The sequence below is a fragment of the Pleurodeles waltl genome, chromosome 3_1, assembly GCF_031143425.1.
Source record: "Pleurodeles waltl isolate 20211129_DDA chromosome 3_1, aPleWal1.hap1.20221129, whole genome shotgun sequence".
NCBI lineage: Eukaryota > Metazoa > Chordata > Amphibia > Caudata > Salamandridae > Pleurodeles > Pleurodeles waltl.
Window position 1 is genome coordinate 1,897,275,209 of NC_090440.1, and position 22,361 is coordinate 1,897,297,569.

A 22,361-nucleotide genomic window follows, 5' to 3' on the forward strand; every position below is an offset into this window, starting at 1 on the left:
AACATTATCATTACTCTGTGAGGATTGCAAACCCATCTGAAAGTCATTGATGACATCACCTATATCCCAAAATAACCAGACAAGGATCAAAAGAGATGCTGATTTCCACTCCAAAAACTACAATTGATCTAATTTGACAATTGAGACCAGTTGCATCCATGCGTTGAAAGGGGAGAGGAGCTGGAAAAAGGTTGAATTGAAAATGAAGATTGAGTACATTGGACCTTACTGTCAAAGTCTAGTAAGAACCATGATTGAGCTGTTGTGATGTCAAACGATTCAGGCATAAGACAATCAACTCAAAGCAGACTTAAAGCTAAGGCAGACATTAATCCGGCAACTATTCGTTATAAAGTGGGTGGCGCTCAATAAAACAACTTTTATGGAGTAAGAAACTAATAGATAATTGTGCAACCACAATTCTTCTACTATAGAATGAGCCATGTTTAATTTTGTTACGGTAATAAGCTCCTTCAGAAACCAAGGTGCCTGATCCCACATGTGAGTCAGTGACTCAGGCTTGCTTGAGAATGTTGTGGGGAGGAGGTGTTCTGCCCCTAAAGGTCAGCTTTCAGTAACAGTCCCCTGCGTGGTGAACACACTCCCAGAAACTACCATTCTTCTCACTGGAGCCATTGGGCCAGAAGGCCAAGGAGCAGTGTGACAGAGACACACAGAGCACAGTCTCGGATGCTGGCATCAGGCTACTCCAATTTGCCTTTCGGGAATCCCCCTGAACGATTCAGGCATAAGACAATCAACTCAAAGCAGACTTAAAGCTAAGGCAGACATTAATCCGGCAACTATTCGTTATAAAGTGGGTGGCGCTCAATAAAACAACTTTTATGGAGTAAGAAACTAATAGATAATTGTGCAACCACAATTCTTCTACTATAGAATGAGCCATGTTTAATTTTGTTACGGTAATAAGCTCCTTCAGAAACCAAGGTGCCTGATCCCACATGTGAGTCAGTGACTCAGGCTTGCTTGAGAATGTTGTGGGGAGGAGGTGTTCTGCCCCTAAAGGTCAGCTTTCAGTAACAGTCCCCTGCGTGGTGAACACACACCCAGAAACTACCATTCTTCTCACTGGAGCCATTGGGCCAGAAGGCCAAGGAGCAGTGTGACAGAGACACACAGAGCACAGTCTCGGATGCTGGCATCAGGCTACTCCAATTTGCCTTTCGGGAATCCCCCTGAATTCTCTCAAAGGCTATCCTTGGAGTGCAAAACCCAAGTTGAGTTCACTTTGTGAAAAGCCTTTATCCTGGAGCTTATAACATTTTGGCATATGTGCTGAAGAAAAAAGTGCTGCTTCATTTTGGTGCATACCATGCATATGCAAATAAGAAACACCCCTCTACCAAAAAACGACATTCACAAGCCCACAAGAGAGCATTATCACATTGCACAGGATGATGTGCGCCTGTCCTTTACCACTGAAGGTCTGAATAATATGAGCATCTACCTAGACGCATAACTTTCCATGGAACATCAAGTCTCTAAGGCAGCAAATATGTTTATGGCAGCTCAAACGAGAAAAATGGCAGCTCATATTAACGCTGGTCTTCATATTCCAGTAGTCCAGGCCTTAGTTCTGTGCTGCCTTTAATATGACAATGCCTGCTATCTGGGCCTCACCGAAATGCTTTCAAGTTACATCTTTAACTGGTTCAGAATGTGGCTGTTCAGTTTATGTCAGGCATCTCTCCCTGGGAGCACATGACACCTATTCTTGAGCACCTTCATTGGTTACTGATAATGAAGACGTTTCTGTTTAAGGCTTTGGCAATTGCACATCGGACAATTCATTGTGCTGCTTTCCAGTTTATAGCCTCAAAAATCCGTCTTCATCATTCTGGCTGTCACCAAAACCCAGACAGTAACTTTCAGCAACTTTCGGCAACAGCGCATTTTTGGCGGCTACGAGGGAATGGAATAAAAATTGAGTCAGCTACGCATAATCGGCTGTATTTGCAAGTAAACTGCAATGACACCTTTATTGATGACTGGAAGACCCGGCCTTCAGTTGACCTCCAACAAACCAGGCAGGCTTCAGCTGACCCTCAACACACAGATCTTACCTTAGAAACAAATGTAATGCTGGCTGTCTTGCTGCTGTCCCATATGATCACTTGTCCATGGTGGAACTCTTCGGTTTTGCATCTCCCAACTACGTTTTCAATCAACTTGTCCGACCAGGTTGCGAAGAGATCAAGAGACCTGAGAAGAAAACATGTGGATAGGAAGGTCAAGCAATTGCTTTTCTTCAAAATGTGAAAGGCGCTGATTCACATGTTTGACAGTCACAAACCCTACTAGGGTGCAGAGAAGATCAAATCTAAATTTGAAAAGATGGTCCATTATAAACCATATCAACCACCTTGGACATCATTCCTGGCTTAATTAGCCTACGTTGGTCTTCCCTAGTGTCTCAGTAGATTGGTGTGGTACTCCTTGAGTAAAATATACCTTTTGCTTGTTACAACCAAACGAGAGGTATATTTTACCCTCTCTGAAACCCTTCTCATACAGGAGACATGGAGGCAAATGAGAGAATAATTGTCAGGTCGGAAGATGTATGATTTGAGTGAAAGTGTCAATGGGCCAGCTATGTATAGATAACAACACACAAATGAGACCTGGAGATTGTAAAAACTACAATAGCTGTTGCAGGTCCCCATGCAGACTCATTGGGTAGAAATATCTGCTGCAAGGAGTATTGGCTATCCTGGAATCTAGTGTTTGACCCCCTAAGTGTAACCTGACATATTTTAGGGTTATCCCTGTTTTCGTATTTAAGTGTTCTTTGACGTGTAACCTTACTTTTGTTCGGTTAATGTCTGTTTTTTAACCTAGCATTTGATTTTTGGTGCATGACCAGAGTTTCTTCTGAAGCCTTCCTATTTTCAAATGTTGGATTTTAACCTGAGAATCCAAGTTGACCCTCCTGATGATTTTTCCCAATGGTTAGAATTTAGGCTTCTATTTTAAAGTATTGTCTGCTATATGTGAGGACATCATTTGAAGTTTACCTTCCTACTAAGAACTCTAGCTTTGAATGTTGCAGCAGTGGCATCTTGGACATTTCCATTCAGTTTACATACAAGTATTTATTCACCAAAGGAGGGGATGATGGAAGATGTCTGGTGTTAGTCTCAGGGTGCATTGTATTTTTTGTCTGACAATGATCCAGATTGTGAGACCTCACATATGGTATAGGGGCAGTCAGTCAGTAATGATCAGTTTCACACCGATGACCCAGGGCCTCAGGAACACATTCCAGTTTGATCACCAAGTTGCCCCTTTGTGCACTTGAGTCTCCAGACATAGCAAGTGGACTAGAAAAGGCTAACCTCAACTCGCTCAAAAGAACCTACAAAATGCACCTCCCACCCAAACAGCTCTACAAGTTGTAATAGCTGGTTCATACGTTTTAACTGGCTCAAAGAGTTTTACTATCTGCAGTCAATAGGACTATGTATCCTATTATATATGATATGGCTGCCCCCTACCCTAGCATTTTGTCTGTGTGGCTGAGTTTCTAATAAGGAGTTCCAATGCCTACTATCTGAATTGCCCCCCGCCAATTCCAAAAGTAAAAAAGGGTGCCATCGATCAAGCCAAAGCCACAATGTCCAGTTAACCTAGTTATTTGAGTCCCGTTGGCAGTATTCACATGGAACACAGCTGCACTCGGTGCAGGGGGACTCTGTGCTAGAATGTAGATTTTCCTAGTAATTTATAAAAGAAAGTCTTAAGACACAGAGGGGAGTATTATGCTGTCTCTAATCTTGCCTTAATGAATAGCAGCTATCAAGAAACGTAAGAACTACACGTCCTATGAGGTCAAGAACAACAGGCTAATGGGAAAGAATAATATTTGTAGTACAATGTATCAATCAACACTAAGGAATAGTCTATTACATATAACTTGACAGCACGCAGCCCTCTTTTCTTGTGGGCGGAGTTAGGAGTAAGTAATGAACACAGGAAAAATGCATAATACAATAGAAATGGCTAAGATAAAAACACACACGTTTTGAACAGTCTATCCAGATAGATGCAGAATATGTGGAAGAAGTAGTGGAAAAGAGGGTATAGTTAGAAGCTGTTTCCTTTGTAGAAGCAGTGGATGTCACTGAAGACCAAAGGCTTCTTCTGAGGAAGTAGAGACAGAAGCAGATGCAAATGTTAGGGCGGGAAAAACACAGAATTATTACAGGCTTACAATAAAAGGTGTGAAAAATAACATAATTAGACCAATCGGCTGAGCTCAGAATGTCCTCTGGACGGGAATCCGCCCAGAAGGCTTTGGAAGCCACAGCTCCTCAGAAACAATGGGCTCCAAAGAAAGATGTATCAATACCAACTAGGGACATGACCCATTTGACCCAGCGGGGCAGGGTGAGGGAGGAAACCGGTTTATGAGATTTATGAAAGGTAATGAGGAGTTGGGAATTAGGGAACGTTCTGAGAAGGATAGTTTTGTGCTCATAAACTTTAAGACAATTTCCCACACATAACTTGGGTTGGTTGGGAAAATAGGGATAAAATCCAGAAGTCAAATTAGTTTTGGTACATTTCCTGACATTGAAGAGAATACCTGTGGGAGTCAAACGGCGAGATGAAATATCAAGAGCTTTTACGTCTGATAAGCGTTTGATCAAAATTAAGCACAATAACATTGTCAATTTGTCTGAAAGCATTTTTAGTAAAGAAGAAGCCTTTTCAGGCAAAGAAATAAACAATTGCAAAACCAGTTTAACATCCCACACTTTACCTTACTTTGGGACAGGTGGATTATGACATTTTACTTCTGATGTCTAAGAGGTTGCTCTCTGACTGGCTTTCTGTTGACATGTGGATGCTTCGTGGAGATTGCAGAACGTTAAAGATTTACTGTGCTATAAGTTTTGCCTACAGTAGCTTGAGATGCTAAGAAATTAGCTATGAAAATTTTATCTGTTGCAAATGGATTGAGAGATTTTCCCACGCACCAGCTAGACCAAAGAGACTAGGCTGACTTATAGGCTTTGGTAGTGCCTGGGGCTCAGGATTTGCTGATATATTCCACAGCTTCTGCCGAGATGCCTGGGTAATGTTGGAAGGGCCTGCTACTTTCTAGGCTGTTAGAAAAAGGGAGATGTTGAGAATCAAATTGTGGGCATGGCCCTCCAGATCTAGAAGGATATCATGGAATGAAGGTAGGAGAATGAGGAAATCTATTGCATGTTCTACCACACCTGTGATTCCCAGAAAAATATCATAATGACTTTTTGAGGACAGACTTGGGTTAAGACTCTGTTGATCATGAGGAAGGGAGGAAAGGTGTAATTAGTGACCTGGGAACAGTCCTGAAGAAAAGCATCTGTTGCTAATGCTGAAGGATCCAGATGCCAACTGAAGAAGTGGGGAAGATGAGCTTTCAGACTGGACACAGATTTATCTGAAAAGGACCCAATTATGATATAGCAAATCGAAGACATAAGGATGGAGTCTCCAATTGCTGTAATCATGAAGATAGCAAGAATGCCGTCTGCTACGGAATTGAGATTGCCTGGTAAGTATTCTGCACGAAAAGAAAGTTTGTGAAGAAGACAAAATTCCCAGAAATTCGCCAGTTCCACTAAGGGTTTTGATATGGTACAGCCTAGGTGATTTATGTATCTCACTGCTGAAAGATCAAAGAAATCAAGAAGAATGGAGCATTGAACCATTTTCTGCAAAGGGGCTAGCAAGCATCTCTAAACAGTTGATGTGCAATGAGGACTCTTGTGGCGACCATTTACCTCCAGCCAAGATTTGATCACACCGGGTGCCCCAACCTGTCAGGCTTGCACCAGATTCTAACACAAGATCTGAGGCCAAAGCAAAAAAATTCCTGCTGCTCTAGACATCTGGATGGTCTAGCCACCTTTGAAGTTCCAACCTGAACTCATGGCCTAGAAGGATGGAGTCTGAATTGGCACGTCCCCTGTGAAGATGTTGAATCTTTAATCTCAGGAGAACTCTGTAGTGAAGCGGGCCTGAAATCTGGCCTGAATCGATGAGGAAAGCAGAATGACAATCCTTGCAAAAAATCAGAGGGAGGTGGTAGAGTTGAAGGGTGTGGAGGATTTCATTTTTTTTTGTTTTCACTTTTGATTGGGGTAAGTGTGAGTTGCGTCTGTTGAAATTTTGAGAAAACCTAGAAATTCCGTCTGTTGGGCAGGGGTTATAATTGATTTCTCTTTGTTTGTAAGGAAACCCATCTCTCAGAGAAGAGAGCAAGTGATGTGAATGTGGGAATGAAGGGTTTGCAGGTTTTGACACATTAGGAGAATGTTGTCTAAACAGATGATCAATCTGATATCCTGTGACCTGAGGAATGAGACAACAGGTTTCATTAGTTTGTTAAAGAAACATGGTGCAGAGGAAAGTCCGAAAGGAAGGGAAAAAAAGTTATATGTTTTGCCCTGCCATTGAAACTGAAGAAATTTCCTGTGATTGTGGTGAATGGCGATGGTGAGATATGTATCCGGAATATACAAACGTACCATCCAATTGTTTTGAATTAATGTATCCTGGAGATGTAAAATAGTTTCCACTTTGAAATGGCAATAAATAACAAACTGATTGAAATGTTTTAGGTTTATCACCGGTCTTTTTTTTTTCTTTTGGACTAATAAAAGTGACCTTAAGAAACCTGAAGGGTGAGTTTATGAGGGTTGGAATGCATGTTTGTGTGAGAGAGTGTGAATTTCTTGGGAAATTAGAACAGACATTTCGGATGAGAATTTTAGAGGAGGTGGAAAAGTCTGAAGAGGTGTTTCATAAAGTTCTATGAAATAACCCTGAATGGTGTTTAATACCCAAGGGTCAGAAGTGATGGCCTGCCATGTGTGTAGAAAAAATCTTAAACGACCCCCTACAGGGGGTGTGGCCAGAAGGAAGACTTACTTGCTGGATGTGGAGTTCTGGTATTACTTTGGTTGCAGCTGCAGAAACCTGTTGATCATTGGGGTAGAATTGTGGTTGGAAGTCTTGATAACCTGAATTGAAGGAGCCTCTGTAACCTTGATTTCAGGGAATTTGGCAGGTAGAGGGACATCTGCCTCTACCGGCCCTGGCAAAAATACAATTGAAAAAAATGTTTTCAATTACGGCTGAGCCTTATCAAGTAAAGCAAAGGTGGTAACATATTTACTGAGTTACTTGATAAAGGAATTGCCAAACCGTAAACCATCTGCCTTGAAAGCAGAATCCATAGTAGCGAGATTTGCCAACTTGGGGGATAGTTTAAGTAATAAACCTTTGCAGTGTTTGTGTGTAAATGCAGGATTGGCATTTCCAAAAGACAAAAAGGCTCTTTGTGTCCACATGGATAACTCCTGAGCGTCCACGGATGTTTTATTCATCCTGGCCACTTGAGCTATATCAAATATGCATGATAATGGACCAACAATGTCCAGTATTTTTTCCTAACAATTAGACCATGCTTTATCGACACCTTTACAAGGGTCCTAGCGGAATTTGGAGGAGAAAGTTAACATATTGAGATCTATTGAAGGTGTGGAGGTGATCTTAAAAGGAAGAGAAGGTCTGGAGCATTCATTGTGTAATTTTGGTTTTGTTTGCTTATCCCCCACATGTTCTGAAGGGAGACATTCCATGATATTGGGGTGATGAATCAAGCTGGGATCAAACATGGGTTGACCTTCAGTATCTAGTATAGTTTTGGCATGAAAAGGATCATGAGAGGAGGGAGTTAATTTATTTTTCTTTGTTTGTGGGTCAGACCAAAAGTCGGACTCATCCCTCGCATCCGGGTCATTGTCGGTATCCAGGTCCCCCATTTCATCATCTATATCTTTGATAGTAGATATAATAATTTTTGGGTTACTGGTCTCTGAATGTTTATATTTATTTCTGTGTTTAGTGCCAGAAGTATTACCCTCTTAGATGGAGGCCCTGGAGGAACATTGTCCTCAACCCCATTTGAGGAATTCTCACCAGTCAATAGCACAGAAATATGTTTTGAAGTGGACATAAGAGATTGAGTTAATGGTTGGCCCACCGTGGCCTTGAGCTTTCTGCTTTCCCCCACAGACAGGGTAACGTTGGACAGGGACATCAAATTGAGAACAGTATTTTCAAAATATTTTGTTATTTTAGTCATGGAAGATGAAACAGCTTTAGCCACGGAGGATTGAATAAAATAATTTAAATTATTTTTAAACTCTTCCTCACTATAATAACTTTCTTCAAAACTGAAAGAATTGTCCAGTTCCACAATGATAGTAAAAAGAAGAAATACTGGCAGTAGTATAAAAAAGATAGAAAGAAAAAGATCATGACTTTTAGGGTTCATTTGTAGACTTGAGGCAAGTAGCCACCCAGAGGGAGGAGTCGCTTGTTGAGTAAGCTGCGGTAGAGGCAGGAGTGAGAGCATGGAGCCTCCCAGAGGGAACAGCTGCGTGTTAACTAAGTTCAGGACAGAGAGCAAGTCTGCACCCCAAATGTGTGTTGAAGAAACAACCTTGTCTGAACAACTGTCAGCAGGAAGGACAGAGCTGAGAGGTCAGGAAAAGATGAGGAGCGTTGGGGAGAAGTCAACATAGAAGCTGGGAACATTTGAGGAGAGGGGGAGGAAGTCATGCTGCATCACAGACAAGGGCGGGCACAACCACACAAGCGGGTAGGAAATACAGAGAACACGCTCAAGCGCATATATATGAGAGTAAAGGTCAGAACAATGATTTATTAAAGAAGAAACCAGGTAGCAAACAAGAAATAAGCAATAACAATATAATATATTAACAATATATTTAATTGTGAAATAGCTTCAGGGTACTTATCTTGACTGGGGCAACAAGAAAAGAGGGCTGGTAGCAGACAACCTAGGTATAATAGACTATTCCTTAGTGTTGGTTGGTGCATTGTACAATGAAATTCTTGTGTTTCCATTGGCCTGTTGTTCTTGGCCTCGTGGGATGTGTAGTTGTTAAGTTCCTTGACTGCTGCTATTCATTAAACGAAGATTAGAGACAGCAAAATATGAGCCTCTGGTCTTGCCATAAAATTTGACTCTCCTGTAACGATGCACCCTAGAGGTATTAGTCAGCAGTTCATATCTCCGAAATACCAAATCACCAGATTTCAGTAGTCCATATGTCAGGACAGTTCAGTGAAATGGGAGCCGATGACAGTGAGATGAGTTGATGAGAGTGGGATGCAGGGGTCTCAGTGCTAGTCCATACCAACATCGTTACCACAAGAACACGTCAATCACTTGAGCAGATCCAAACCCACGAAACTGACAAGACCAGCTACAGAGAAAGGACACTTTGTAGAGGGACACCTGAGGTCTCTCTGTGATATTCAAAAGTAGAACAATGCGTTGGGGGTCTACTAAAGGCAGATAGTTCCTCCCTCTCAGGATTTTACTTTTTCAGCCTAAGCATTTTCTCACCTTTCCAGGAGTTCTTGAAGGGTTACACTGGACCTCTTCGCTTCACAGCAGAATGACCTCTCTTATGTAGCCAGGTCCCTGAGCCAGACCGTCAGGAAACAGAGGTGCTGTCCTGTCTTTGGCCTCGGGGTCTTCCTTTCGCCTTTCCACCATTCTTTATGTTACCATAAAGAACAATCAAGAGATGGGGAACGGAGGTGATTATGAACATGGATACCATACTTCCGTCAGCAGATGTCAGGAAGGCGCCTCATATCTCACAGCTGTCTCTGTACACCAATGTACCTGAGGCTTCCAAATCTGATGTTTGGATAGCTTGTTTTTTAAAATATGCCCTTTGGACATGCCCCTAAGATGGTGGACGGGTGAGACAGAGCCCTGTGTCTCTCCGCCTACGGCCCCTGCAGCCTGCAGGCTCCCAGGGGCCAGTAGAAGCACAGCCCCGAAGAGGCGGAGAGGACTGGGAGCCTGCGGGCGACGGAGGGAGAATCTGACAGCCTAAGGCCACGTGGCTCCCAAAATGGCAGCGCCCACAGGAGCCCGGCCTTGAGATGGTGGCAAAGGCACAGAGGGGACCCCGCAGCTGAGGAGGGGATGCCCGGGCCCCATGGGGATAGAAGTGGAGCCTGCCCGTGGCATGCGTGGTGAGGATGAGGAGCCAGAGAAGTGCGCAGGGAGTGGCAGAGGGAGCTGGCGGGCAGTGAAGGGTGAGCCTACTGGCCTGCGACCCCGCAGCTCCCAAATTGATGGTGCCTGTGAAGCTCAGCTGTGAAATGGGGGCGGAGATGGAGGGGGGGCCCTGCTGCTGAGGAGGTAACGCCCGGGGCCCCGCAGAGACAAAAGTGGAGCCTGCCTGTGGAGAGCGGCACAGAGAGGCCTGGTGACGTCTTGGGAGACGATGAAGATCTCCCCCTCGCACTTTGGCACATGGACACAGCAGCACGTCGGTTGCGGATGAGCCCATTGGGGCCTAGACACTAAAGAAGGATCAGCGGGCACAAGAGTGTCATAAGGCCAAGAGTCTGTGCGATGAGGCTGCAGGAAAGAAAGGGCACCAGATCTGCGGCCTCACTGAGGCCTTCAGTGGTCAAGGGCACGCAGAGAACACGGTGGGGCTGGCCCAACCAAGGAGGTCCTTGAGGAGGTTGGGGAAGGCCTGAGCTGTGACGAGGGATCCCCCGAGGGTGAGAAGGCCAGAACCAGGTGTCGGAGAGGCAAAAAGGGGCCCCAACCAAGGTGAGAAGAAGACCTACCAACATTTCGCAGGAGGGCTTCTGGGGAAGGGAGGGGCGGCCCTCGGATCCACGGGGTCAGGTGGGACCCACAGATTCCCCCCCAAGAGAGACCTACAATAACTTAGGCAAGGCCGGGTTGCCGGACGGGCTCCATCGGAGTCCGAGTGAGATGGCAGAAGAGAGGGAGCTGCACCACATCGCCAGTCCAGAGGTGAGACGAAGTTGGAGGTCCCACGAGAGTGCAGGGAGGACCCAAAAGAGAAAGGGGGCCCCTCAAATACCTGGCAGTCGAAGAGGGGCGCAATGGCCACGGCACGCCCCAAAAAGGAAAGATCAGTCAAGGACATGTTGGCCAAGACTATGAAGGGCAATCCAGAGGGGGGTAACCCCACGCCTACTACGACCTGAAGAGAAGATGACGAAGAAGGTGAGGGCCCAAGCATGCGGTCCTTCCTCAAGGGGCTCTTTCAGTCTCATAAAAGAAGAACTACAGGTGGTAAAGTGGGATTTTTTCCAGGGACCTGAAGGAAGTAAGACACGAATTAGAAGCAGTTGGAAAGAGAGTGAACACGCTGGAGGAGCCAGAACACAACTGCGATGAGGAGATAGAACAACTTCAGCAAGAAGTCGTTCGCCTACAGGAGCAGCAAATCATGCTCCAAGCACGCACACACAGAGGACCTGGAGAACCGCTCTAGGCAGAATAACATCCGCATCAGGGGGGCCACAACTGGGGCAGAGGAGGATGACATCGCCCAGCACGTCGGCTCTCACCTTTGCCAGATTTTAGGGGAGGACATAGATAAGGAAGTAGGAATGGGCAGAGTTCACAGGGTGGGCCCACCGAGACAGGCCCATGTACCCCCAGCGGACATTTTGGTTTGTGTTCATGACTTCCCTCTTAAGGAGCGTATTCTTAGCCTAGCAAAGGAGCAACACCCACTGAAGTTTCGGGGCCACTCACTTCTCCTCTACCAGGACTTGGCAGCAATCACCCTACAGAAGAGGAGGGACTTTAGGCCAGTCACCTCATACCTCAGGGACAAAGGGGTTTCCTACTCCTGGGGTCATCCCTTCTGCCTGATCTTCTGCTGGGACGGCAAACTCCACCAACTGCACTGCAAGAAGCCTGTACTTTGCTGCAATTGTAGCTACCCTCATAGGATCACCTTCACTCATCGAGACCCGACCATGGGTGCCGGAAGCGCATCCGTGGCAGACTGTCCCACTGAGGAGCACCAAGCCAGACCCAGAGACAATAGCGTCAGAGCGAAGGGCAGTCCTGGTGACCCTCGCCAGGGACTAAGCGACGCCTGTTGGGGGTGAAATGAGGGGCCTGCAGACATCTATAAACAGACCAGGGGGGTGGTGGCTAAGGGAGATGGGGGGACACTCGATGGTGGAATGGTTACTGGGGTGCTTTTCTTCCAGACTATGGAACATCTTTCTGGACTACGCCGGATGTTCCGGCTCCCCCTGACGGGGCTGTTAAGATTGTTGTTTAAGGTTTTTTTTCAGGGGAAGGTGCCCTGAAGCGTACACCCAGGCATATGAAGCTCAATGGGGATGAAGTGGACCACAAATGCTTTAGCCACTCCAGGGGAGAGGGACACAGAGAAGGTGTAGACGTCTACGGGCACGTGACTCAGCGACTGCACAACCCCAAGCATATTCAAAGTAATAATACTCAATGTTAAAGGGCTGAATAACCCAACCAAGCATAGGGCCGTCCTTTCCTACCTGGACAATACCAGAGCGGACTTGTGTCTCTTGCAGGAGACCGAATTACATCCTGCAGAACACCATAGATTATGATCATGGGCCTTCCCAATACAACACTTCTCCTCACAAGAGAACAAGGTAGCGGGAATGACACTTTGTGACACGATCAATCCAGGGGAAGGTGGCAGACAAAGTGTCGGATATACAGGGCCGGATACTGGCCTTCTGGGTACACATAGGCGACTCTCTGGTTATCGTGGCCTCCATTTACGCACCTAATGAGAAACGCGAAGAGTTCATACGTTGAGCACCGGGTGAGGTCATGACTGCACAGGTTAGACAGGTACTCATTGGGGGCGACTTTAATATTGTCCCCAACAACGACTGGGACACGTCGGCTTCTAGATACGGGGGCAGGAGCTTTGTCACCAAGGGGACTACAGACATTGGAGGAGCTAGGCTTGTGCGACCTTTGGAGAAACAGACACGCCACAACCAGGGACTACACCTTCTACTCCCATGCTCATAAAACCTATACCCGCATTGACCTTTTCTTGGGTATTAGAGACGTCCAACAGAGTCTGAAGGAGATATACATAGTGCCATACGGCTTGTCGGATCATGCAGCTGTTTCCCTTACACTGACTATTACAGACCGCCCCAGGGCCCATCGGCCTTGGAGGTTCAGGACCACTCTCTTGTCGAGGCCTGAAGTGGTGGCTCAGATACGGACGCTATCTCCAACTTTTTAGACTTTAATGGCACCCCAGACACCTCGATCTCCCTTCTGTGGGAAACAATGAAGGCAGTTGTGAGGGGCGAGTTCATGGCCATCTCATCCGCAGACAAAGGCTTGAAGAGAGAAGAGGGCCCAGTTACAACTGGAGGTGACGGAACTACAGAGTATTCACAAATGTACCGGGGCCACGAGGGTCTGGGGGAAGCTGAATGCGGCCAGGACACAGTTAGCAAGCCTAGACATCGATAGGGCAGAATACGCAGCACTTCGGCTACGCCATTCCTTTTACGTGGGGGGAACAGGTACGGGTGCCTCTTGGCCAACAGACTCCGCGCCCAGAGGCTATCCGCGCTGGTGGAGACAGTGAGGTCTGGGAACGGAACGGAGGCAGTGGGTGACATGCAGATAGCCGCGGCATTCCAAGATTTCTACTGGGACCTGTACACTCCCCATAGGTCCTACATTGATGCCACTCGGCAATATCTCAATGGCGCTCACACGACACAACTCTCAGCTGACGAGGCAACCCCGCTTGAGGCTCCTTTACGAATAGAGGAGGTTATATCAGCAATAGCCAGGCTGGACGCCCTGAAGTCTCCGGGAACAGACGGCTTCCCAGGCCTGTTCTATAAAAACCTTTTGCAGCAAGCTTGCCCCGATACTGACGCGCCCTTTTAGTGTTATCTCTGGTCCGGAGACAATTCCACCAACCATGCTAGATGCATCCATCGTGATCATCCCAAAACCAGGGAAAGACCCCGCACTTTGCTTGTCTTATAGACCCATCTCACTAAATGTAGACATCAAACTGCTCATGGGCATCCTGGCTTCCCGCCTGAATCTGCTGATGCCCGGACGGTGGACCCGGACCAGGCGGGCTTTATCCCACTCAGACAGTGCAGGGACAACATCAAACGGATCATGCATATCATAGACAAAGCTCAGCGCTCGGGGAGAGAACAGATGCTGCTCAGCATTGATGCTGAAAAGGCACTTGATCGGGTCCACTGGCCACATCTACAGGCAACCTTGGAGCACTTCAGGCTGGGGCCCAGGTTCCGTGCAGGGATTGCTAGTGTGTAAAGTCACCCAAAGGCCACAGTCACCGTCAACGGGACAGCATCTGCCTCATTCCCGGTAGGCCGGGGCACCTGGCAGTGGTGCCCGCTTTCCCCCCCCTGCAGTTCGCCCTTTATATGGAGCCCTTTGCGCAGTGCGTAAGGGATGACCCAGAGATCAAGGGGGCTACTTTTGGCGGGGAAGAACACGTAATAGCACTTTATGTGGATGATGTGGTGGTGGCCTTGGATGACCCACTGAGGGCCCTGCCGGCTTTCTTGAAGGAGGTGGAGGCCTTTGTGGAGGTTTCTGGTTTTAGGATGAACCTCTCAAAATCACAAGCTCTTAGCCTCATGCTCCCGAAGGACACAGTGGAACTGTTGTCCCAGTGGTATCCATTTCAATGGCAACCGGAATCCATCCCATGCTTAGGCATTCAGATAGCTAAGATCGTTGTGGAGTCCTCACATTTGAATTATCAGCTCCTCCTTTAGTGTCAGACGAGACCTGGCCCAGTGGAGAGCACATCCCATCTCATGGCTGGGCAGAATAGTGGCCATAAAAATGCTTGTCCTGCCTAGGGCTCTATTCCCCTTTCAGGCGCTTCCGGCAGAACCCCCACCTGGAGCCCTCCATACGCTACAGCGTGGTATTAGCCACTTTATTTGGGCTGGCGGGTGGCACAGAATGACCAGATACCTATCCTGTCAACACGCGCGGAAAGGCAGACTGGGTATTCCTGACCTTCAGCAATATTATAGGGCAGCCCAACTCTGATACTTCTACGAGTGGTCCCGGCCAGAGTCCGATAAGCGATGGCTCTACATGGATAGAGCAGTCACAGGGACCACCATGTGGAAGATTCCTTTCCTCCAGCGCTGTCATAGGCCATGGGGTCTATACTCCTCCCCGTCACCGGAGCAACAATGAAGGCATGGGACCAAGTGGCCCGCACTAAGGCGCTTACCACCTTTCCGTCCCTTCTGACCCCCATAGTGCGGAACCCTGAGTTCAAGCCGGACCAGAGTCAGGGATCCTACAGGTTCTGGTCCACTCCACAATTTTGCTCTGTTGGACACCTATTCGACGGAGAGGGCATAATGTCCTTTGATAGCTTAAGGAAGGCACATTCACTGCCTGAGACCGAGAGAATGCGTTAGTTCCAGATATGGCACTGTGTGATGAACCCCATGATGGAGAGCCAAGATGGCGACCAGGATGGACGCCTAGTGCGAGCGCTCCATCCCGGATCTGCTACAAATATCCTTCAGGACGCCCCCAGGGTGCTCCCCTCGCTGCCTAGACCCGTGGGGGACGCGGCCACTGCGGAGGCGCTATATCTGTATGGGCAGAATTGCCTGTCTGAGACGGACGCAGACGCCTAAAGACCTGCTCCCCTCCAGGCTGACGGACTGTCCTGCATAACGGGGTGCGACAATAAGAGGGGGCTTGGGAAAAATTTGCTGTGGCCTACCAACCGTGGGTGGGGCGGAGAGGCTGGGCCCGCGCCTCCCCTCTCCCTTCCCCTTCCCCCCCTGCTCCCACAACCCCCCAGCGGGGCGCCCCACCTGGCGCCGGACCCGCCTTGGATGTGCGCTGGCGCGGGGGGACCGGCGGGAACGGACTAGGGCACTATAAGAACAAAGGCTGCCATAATTAGCCTCCAGCCAGTCTGGACCAGACTCCTCCCCCCTGCACCGGGGGCAACTGAGACCGGACGCCCCCCCGAGCACCCTGAAAGTCAACAGGGGAAGGCCATGAACACCAGGCTAGCAAACTAGGTCCAACTAAAGCCTGCCCCCTGCCACGAGACCTGGCGACAAGGAACCATAATCTGAGCAGGCGAAGAGGGACAAAAGGGGGGGGGAGCCTGCCGCAATTCAACACCGAGGGGTGCCTTGCTGTGACCCGCGGCGCCCCCCACCGGGCGTACACGATGGCGGGCAGGCTGAAATCAGCCAAGAATCAAGATCGAACCACGCAAAGCCCAGCGGCCACCGACCAACAGCCAAATCCGACTCTACAAACGTTGGAGAGCACACTTGCGTCACAATCCATGCAATTGGAGAGGGTACTACAAGCGATAATGGACACTAAAACCTCCCTGGAAGGTAGAATAGATGCGGTATCGCAAGACCTGAACCTACTTCGAGTGGGGGGGAGCCTGCCGCAATTCAACACCGAGGGGTGCCTTGCTGTGACCCGCGGCGCCCCCCACCGGGCGTACACGATGGCGGGCAGGCTGAAATCAGCCAAGAATCAAGATCGAACCACGCAAAGCCCAGCGGCCACCGACCAACAGCCAAATCCGACTCTACAAACGTTGGAGAGCACACTTGCGTCACAATCCATGCAATTGGAGAGGGTACTACAAGCGATAATGGACACTAAAACCTCCCTGGAAGGTAGAATAGATGCGGTATCGCAAGACCTGAACCTACTTCGAGTGGATCACCGCAAACTATCGGAAAGAGTCAAAACAGTGGAGGAGGGACTGACCGAGCTATCTCCCACGACCCAGGATAACCAAAAATAGATTCAACGCATGGATGCGGAATTGAAGGCGCTATGGAAACGAACGGAAGAAGCTGAGAGTAGAACGCGCCGGAATAACATTCGCTTTCTGGGGTTTCCCGAAAATATGCAACAACAAAGCATGGAAATATCCCTAGAACAATGGCTAATCAAAGAGGTGCTAGGCGGGGCCCCATCTAAGTTATTCACTGTGGAAAGGCTGCACAGAATCCCGGGCAGACCCCCGCTCCCTGGGCAACCACCCAGACCATTGATCGCCAGATTCTTAAACTTCCGGGACCGTGATGCAATTCTACAACAATTCCACAACAAAGGCCCATTCAACTATGAGGAAGCAACCATCAATGCATACCCAGATTTCACCCAAGAGGTGCAAAGAAAACGCAACTCATACATCAAGGTCAAACGACGCCTGCGTGAAATCAACATTAAATATGCATTACTCTTTCCTGCCAAGCTGAGAGTGATAGCAGATGAGCGCACCCACATATTGAACTCCCCGGAAGACGCTTGGACGTGGTCACATGCCAAAGGCCTGGCGCGCATGACCGACGAAGCGGAGGGGGGAGAAGTATGGTTGACCTCGACATCAAGGAAACGATCCAAAAGGCGTACTAGGGTTCAGTCGTCTGCCCAACAGGTAGCGGAAGAAAGAGCAAAAGTCTTGAAAGAACCCCCCCTGCTGACACAAAACAACTTTGAAGTAATCAGGGAACTACCTGAGATCAACTCGGACTCGGACACAACCAGCTCTGCTTCTACTATAATAGATGACTCAAAAGGGCCGAGGGTCACCCCCAGAGCGGCGGATGATCTTTGACCACTCCCAAAGACACCATCTTTGTTCTGTTACTCTGGGGAGATGTGGCCGGACGTTCCGGAGGTCCTAGGCGCGAAGCGGATCCCCGGAGAAGCAGCATCCTATTCAACAAATGTGTTTCTTTTGCATAAACTCATCCTTGCTTGGCGGGGCTGCGGGCTGGGTGGTGGTTGGGCGTGGGGAGGGGACCGGGGGTGACACACACTCCGGGGGTGCCCACCAGCATTAGCAGACAAAGTCTACGGTCCGATGTGAGCCCCACAAATGAGCCACATTAGACCGTCATGAAAACACCACCATGGTTATCCAGCAGGATACAGGTTTTTTTTATATATATACGAGTTAAGTAGTTTCATATTAGTAGATAAGAGTGTGAGGGGATTAGTTGGGGGGGAGGGTAGTAGTAAATTAATAGAAACAAACACCATAGATCCATCACAAATATGCAAGCACTGCTGGGATAGGCAAACATACTCAATGGCACAATCGGAGGGGCAACCCATCGGAAGACCAACGAGCAAGACTGAGACACAGAAGCAGACCCACCCCACGCTCTCTCATGACACCACAAAATAACCGCAACAGTAATCAATACGACATAATGACATGGAATGTGAGGGGTATGGGCACAAGAAATAAAAGAGCTTGCATCCATGCACGCCTCAAGCGACTGGGAACACACATCGCTATCCTCCAAGAGACACACTTACTGGAACCAGACTTGCAGGAGCTCCGTGCGAAATGGGGCGGACAACTGGTAGGCACAACATACTCCGCGTTCGCACGGGGAGTATTGATATGGATTGCAGGTAGAGTCCCATTTTACCAAACAGCACATAGAGTAGACCCAGGAGGTAGATTTGTGGTAATGGAGGGCCAGCTAGACGGTAGACAACTTTCAATAATTGGTATATACGCTCCAAATGGTGGCACAGCTGGATTTTTGGGCACCCTCACACCGGCATTACTAACAAACCCATCAGCTCCGGCAGTTTGGGGCAGGGATTTCAATAGTATACTAGACACCACTATGGACAGATTCAGCGCTCAAGCGAGCGCAGTAGCAAGGAGAAACATCATAACCCCACTGCAACACTGGGCGGGCGACCTGAGGCTTTATGACATATGGCGCACAAGACACCCCCTCCAAAGGGAATATTCATTCTACTCAGCCCCTCATAGAACACATACTAGAATAGATATGATGTGGGGCACCCAGGACATAGTCGCCTTAGTAACTGGAACGGAATACCTAGCGAAAACACTTTCAGACCACTCACTGTTGAGAATATCACTAGGCTGGGGCAGGAGTCCACGGGAGATCCCAAACTGGCGATTACAAGTAGATGCGCTTCAAGACTCGGCTTTTGTGGACACGTTAAACACCACACTACGACAGTACTGGGAAACAAACGATCTAACTGCAAACTCACGGGCCGTGGAATGGGACGCACATAAAGCAGTGATCAGAGGGCAGTGCATCAATACAAGCTCGGGAGTAAGGCGCACACTTCACACGGAAATTAATAAAATTGAAAAGGATCTAAGATCGGCGGAAATAGCAACTGCTCGGGGGGAAACCCCCTACACAACATTAAAAGCAACCCGTATAAAATATAACGAAGCAGACAGCAGACTTCGGTGTCACGACTATAACTATCACTTAATGCGCTTGCAAACGGAGGGCGAAAGGTCGGGCAGAATGCTGGCTTGGTTACTCCGTGAGGATAGACAGCATTCTCCCATTGGAGCCATCCGTGTGGATGCCCACACCATGGCCACCACACAGGTAGAGATAAATGAAAAATTCAGGGACTACTACAAGAATTTATACACCAAGTGCACCTCGTGCACAGCCACACAATTTGAGTCTTTCTTAGGGGGCTCCCCTCTACCGCAATTATCCCAAGTAGACAGGGACACACTAGAAGCACCCCTCACAGCGGGGGAAATAGACCTAGCTCTATCACAGATGCCCAGGAATAAATCGCCCGGAATAGACGGCCTCCCAATAGAGTATTACTCCACATTCTCGCCCCGCTTGAAACCCCAACTACTGAAGGTGTTCGAGGAAGCCTGGACCACTGAATTCCTGCCCCCTTCCCAGACGGATGCCATGATAGTGGTACTCCCTAAACCAGGCCGCGACCCCACGGACGTCAAATCCTATAGACCACTCTCACTTCTGAACTTAGACTGTAAGATATTGGGTAAAATACTGGCCAATAGACTCGCTCCCATCATTCATACCCTAATCCATGAAGACCAGAACGGCTTCATCCCGAAGAGAAACACTTTTTTAAATATCCGAAGACTCTTGAGTGTAATAGGGGATACCCCCCCTGAAGCATATAATGAAATGGTGATGTCATTAGATATTGAAAAGGCGTTCGATACGCTGGAGTGGGATTTCCTCTTGACTACAATGAGACAGATGGGAATAGGTCCTAACTATGTGCGCTGGGTCCGTACACTATACTCCAACCCGCAAGCCAAAGTGAAAACGGGTGCAGTGATCTCTGACAGTTTTCCCGTATCAAAAGGCACGAGACAGGGCTGCCCTCTCTCCCCGCTAATATTTGCGATCGCAATGGAGCCACTAGCAGCCAAAGTGCGCTCCATGGCAGATAAATGGGGAATAATCAGGAACGGAACATACCACGCAATCTCGCTATATGCAGACGATGCTCTTATATATACCCGGAAGGGCACGGAGTCGTTATCCTCTATTATGGCACTCCTAGCGGAGTTCGGTAGGATATCTGGCCTAGCAGTAAACTGGGACAAATCGTGTGTGTTCCCACTGTCAAGATGGCCACCAGTAAGGCAGGAGGTGGCACCATGTGGGCACCTGAAATGGTGCTTTGAAACATTTAAATATCTGGGGGTTCACATATACCACAGCACGGAAGACCTCAGAGATGGCAACCTGGGGAGAGCACTAGCCTCCATGAAAGGATCCTTACGCTTCTGGAACAAACTACCGCTCTCCCCACCGGGCAGGGTAGCGATTGCAAACATGCTGATTCTGCCTAGGCTACTATATTACTTTGCGGCACTGCCAATCATCCTTCCATGCAGCTTTTTTAGTAACCTAAATACAACGCTGCTGCAGCTCATATGGGGGGTTAGCAGAGCACGGGTGGCACTATCTACATTGCAGCTACCGGTGGACATGGGCGGACTGGGGGCCCCTAACTTCGAGCTTTATTCCGCAGCAGCGCAACTACAGTGGCTGCAGTTATGGCTCCACAGACCGTCGGCTGCTGAGTCTGTATGGATGCAGAATCAGATAAAAGGAGCTCACATGTTAACATGGCTGGCAAATAAATACCCCAAAAATGAATCCACCAACCCACTACTGGCTGTGGCACATACATGCTGGGTGAGGTATGTCCAGAAAGGGCATGGGGCGGTCCCATACACCCCGTATGTCCCACTGGAGTATCTCCTAGATCAACAGACACCAACGTTGCACTCGTCTCGAGTGTGGTCAGAGGCGGGAATACGGTTGGTGGGTGACTGTTTTGAAGATGGTAAACTAATGCCATTTGAGGCCATCCAAGCCCTTACGGATGTGAACCCTGGTCAATTTTTATCGTATCACACTATATGCCACGCAATTAAAAAAACTTGGGGAACAGGAGCCCTAGAACCAGAGACGTCCCCCACAATACACCACATACTACAGGATGATGCCCAAACAAAAGCAATCTCTAGGCTATACAAAATACTAAGCAAATCTTCAAAACCCTACCTAGAAAAAGCCAGGGAGAGGTGGAATATTGTTCTACCCGTCCCGATACCTCAAGAAGACTGGCCGAAAGTAATGAGTCACGCCCGGGGGATATCGAGGAACCCAAGATTCCGGTATACCCAGTTCAACTACATACACCAAACGTATCTGTCACCGCCCAGACTGAAACGCATGTTCCCCGACACAGCACCGACATGCCCTAGATGCACGGAATCAGCTGCCCACTTTTACCACATGGTCTGGGAATGCCCCCGGGTGCAAACAGAATGGAATAGGGTAGTGGAGCTACTATCAGACTGGACGGGAGTAGTGCTGGAAGCGGACCCCAGATCTTGCTTACTGGGAATGAGGACAAGGGCAAAAAAACAGAGACACCTACACAAATTTGTAGACCTAGCCTATGTGATGTATAAAAGGCTGATAGCAATGCACTGGAAAGCACCTAACGCCCCGGACCAGAAATCCTGGCATACCCTCACACTGAAGTGGGCCCGCACAGAACACCAGGTGCTCATAAAACTGACACAAGAAGGTGAGACACACACGGGGTGCAACACCTGGGAAACACTGGTATCCAAACTCGAAGCGAAAAATGACGACAAACCTCCATGATGGGGCCCCTACACCACTTAAACCACACTCACTGGAACATAACCAGTCGTAACAGTAAAGGTTATGACTAAGACAAGCACACCGTGATGAAGAGCTTACCCCCACACTCCTAAAAAGGGGTCAACCCTTATGTGCACACCGACATAGGAGAAATAGTAAAAACACAGGGCACACCAGGTACTCCCACTGCCTACTGATAACGAGCGCAAGAATGTACACCTCAAGTCCCCACTGGGGAGCGATCATAAACAGTAGCTGTCCCATAGCAACCATAGGGGGAGCCTCTCCGATAACCAGCTCAAGCCCAACATTATGTGCAATGCAGCAGAAAACAATAATATTGTAAGTGTTATATGGTTAGTTAAGTGTGTAAATGGGGGGGTTTGGCTGTTTAAACGAAAAATAAATTCAGATAAATGTGATCCAGT

General features: G+C 48.2%; 1 long non-coding RNA gene across 1 annotated transcript in view; it reads right to left on the reverse strand.

Moving 5' to 3' along the window:
- Positions 1-22,361, reverse strand: part of LOC138283477 (uncharacterized) — a 111,355-nt gene that overhangs the window by 86,853 nt on the left and 2,141 nt on the right. Inside the window, exon 2 of the long non-coding RNA XR_011201262.1 lies at positions 2,085-2,223. This is a non-coding gene — a long non-coding RNA (uncharacterized lncRNA). The remainder of the gene's footprint in view (positions 1-2,084; positions 2,224-22,361) is intronic.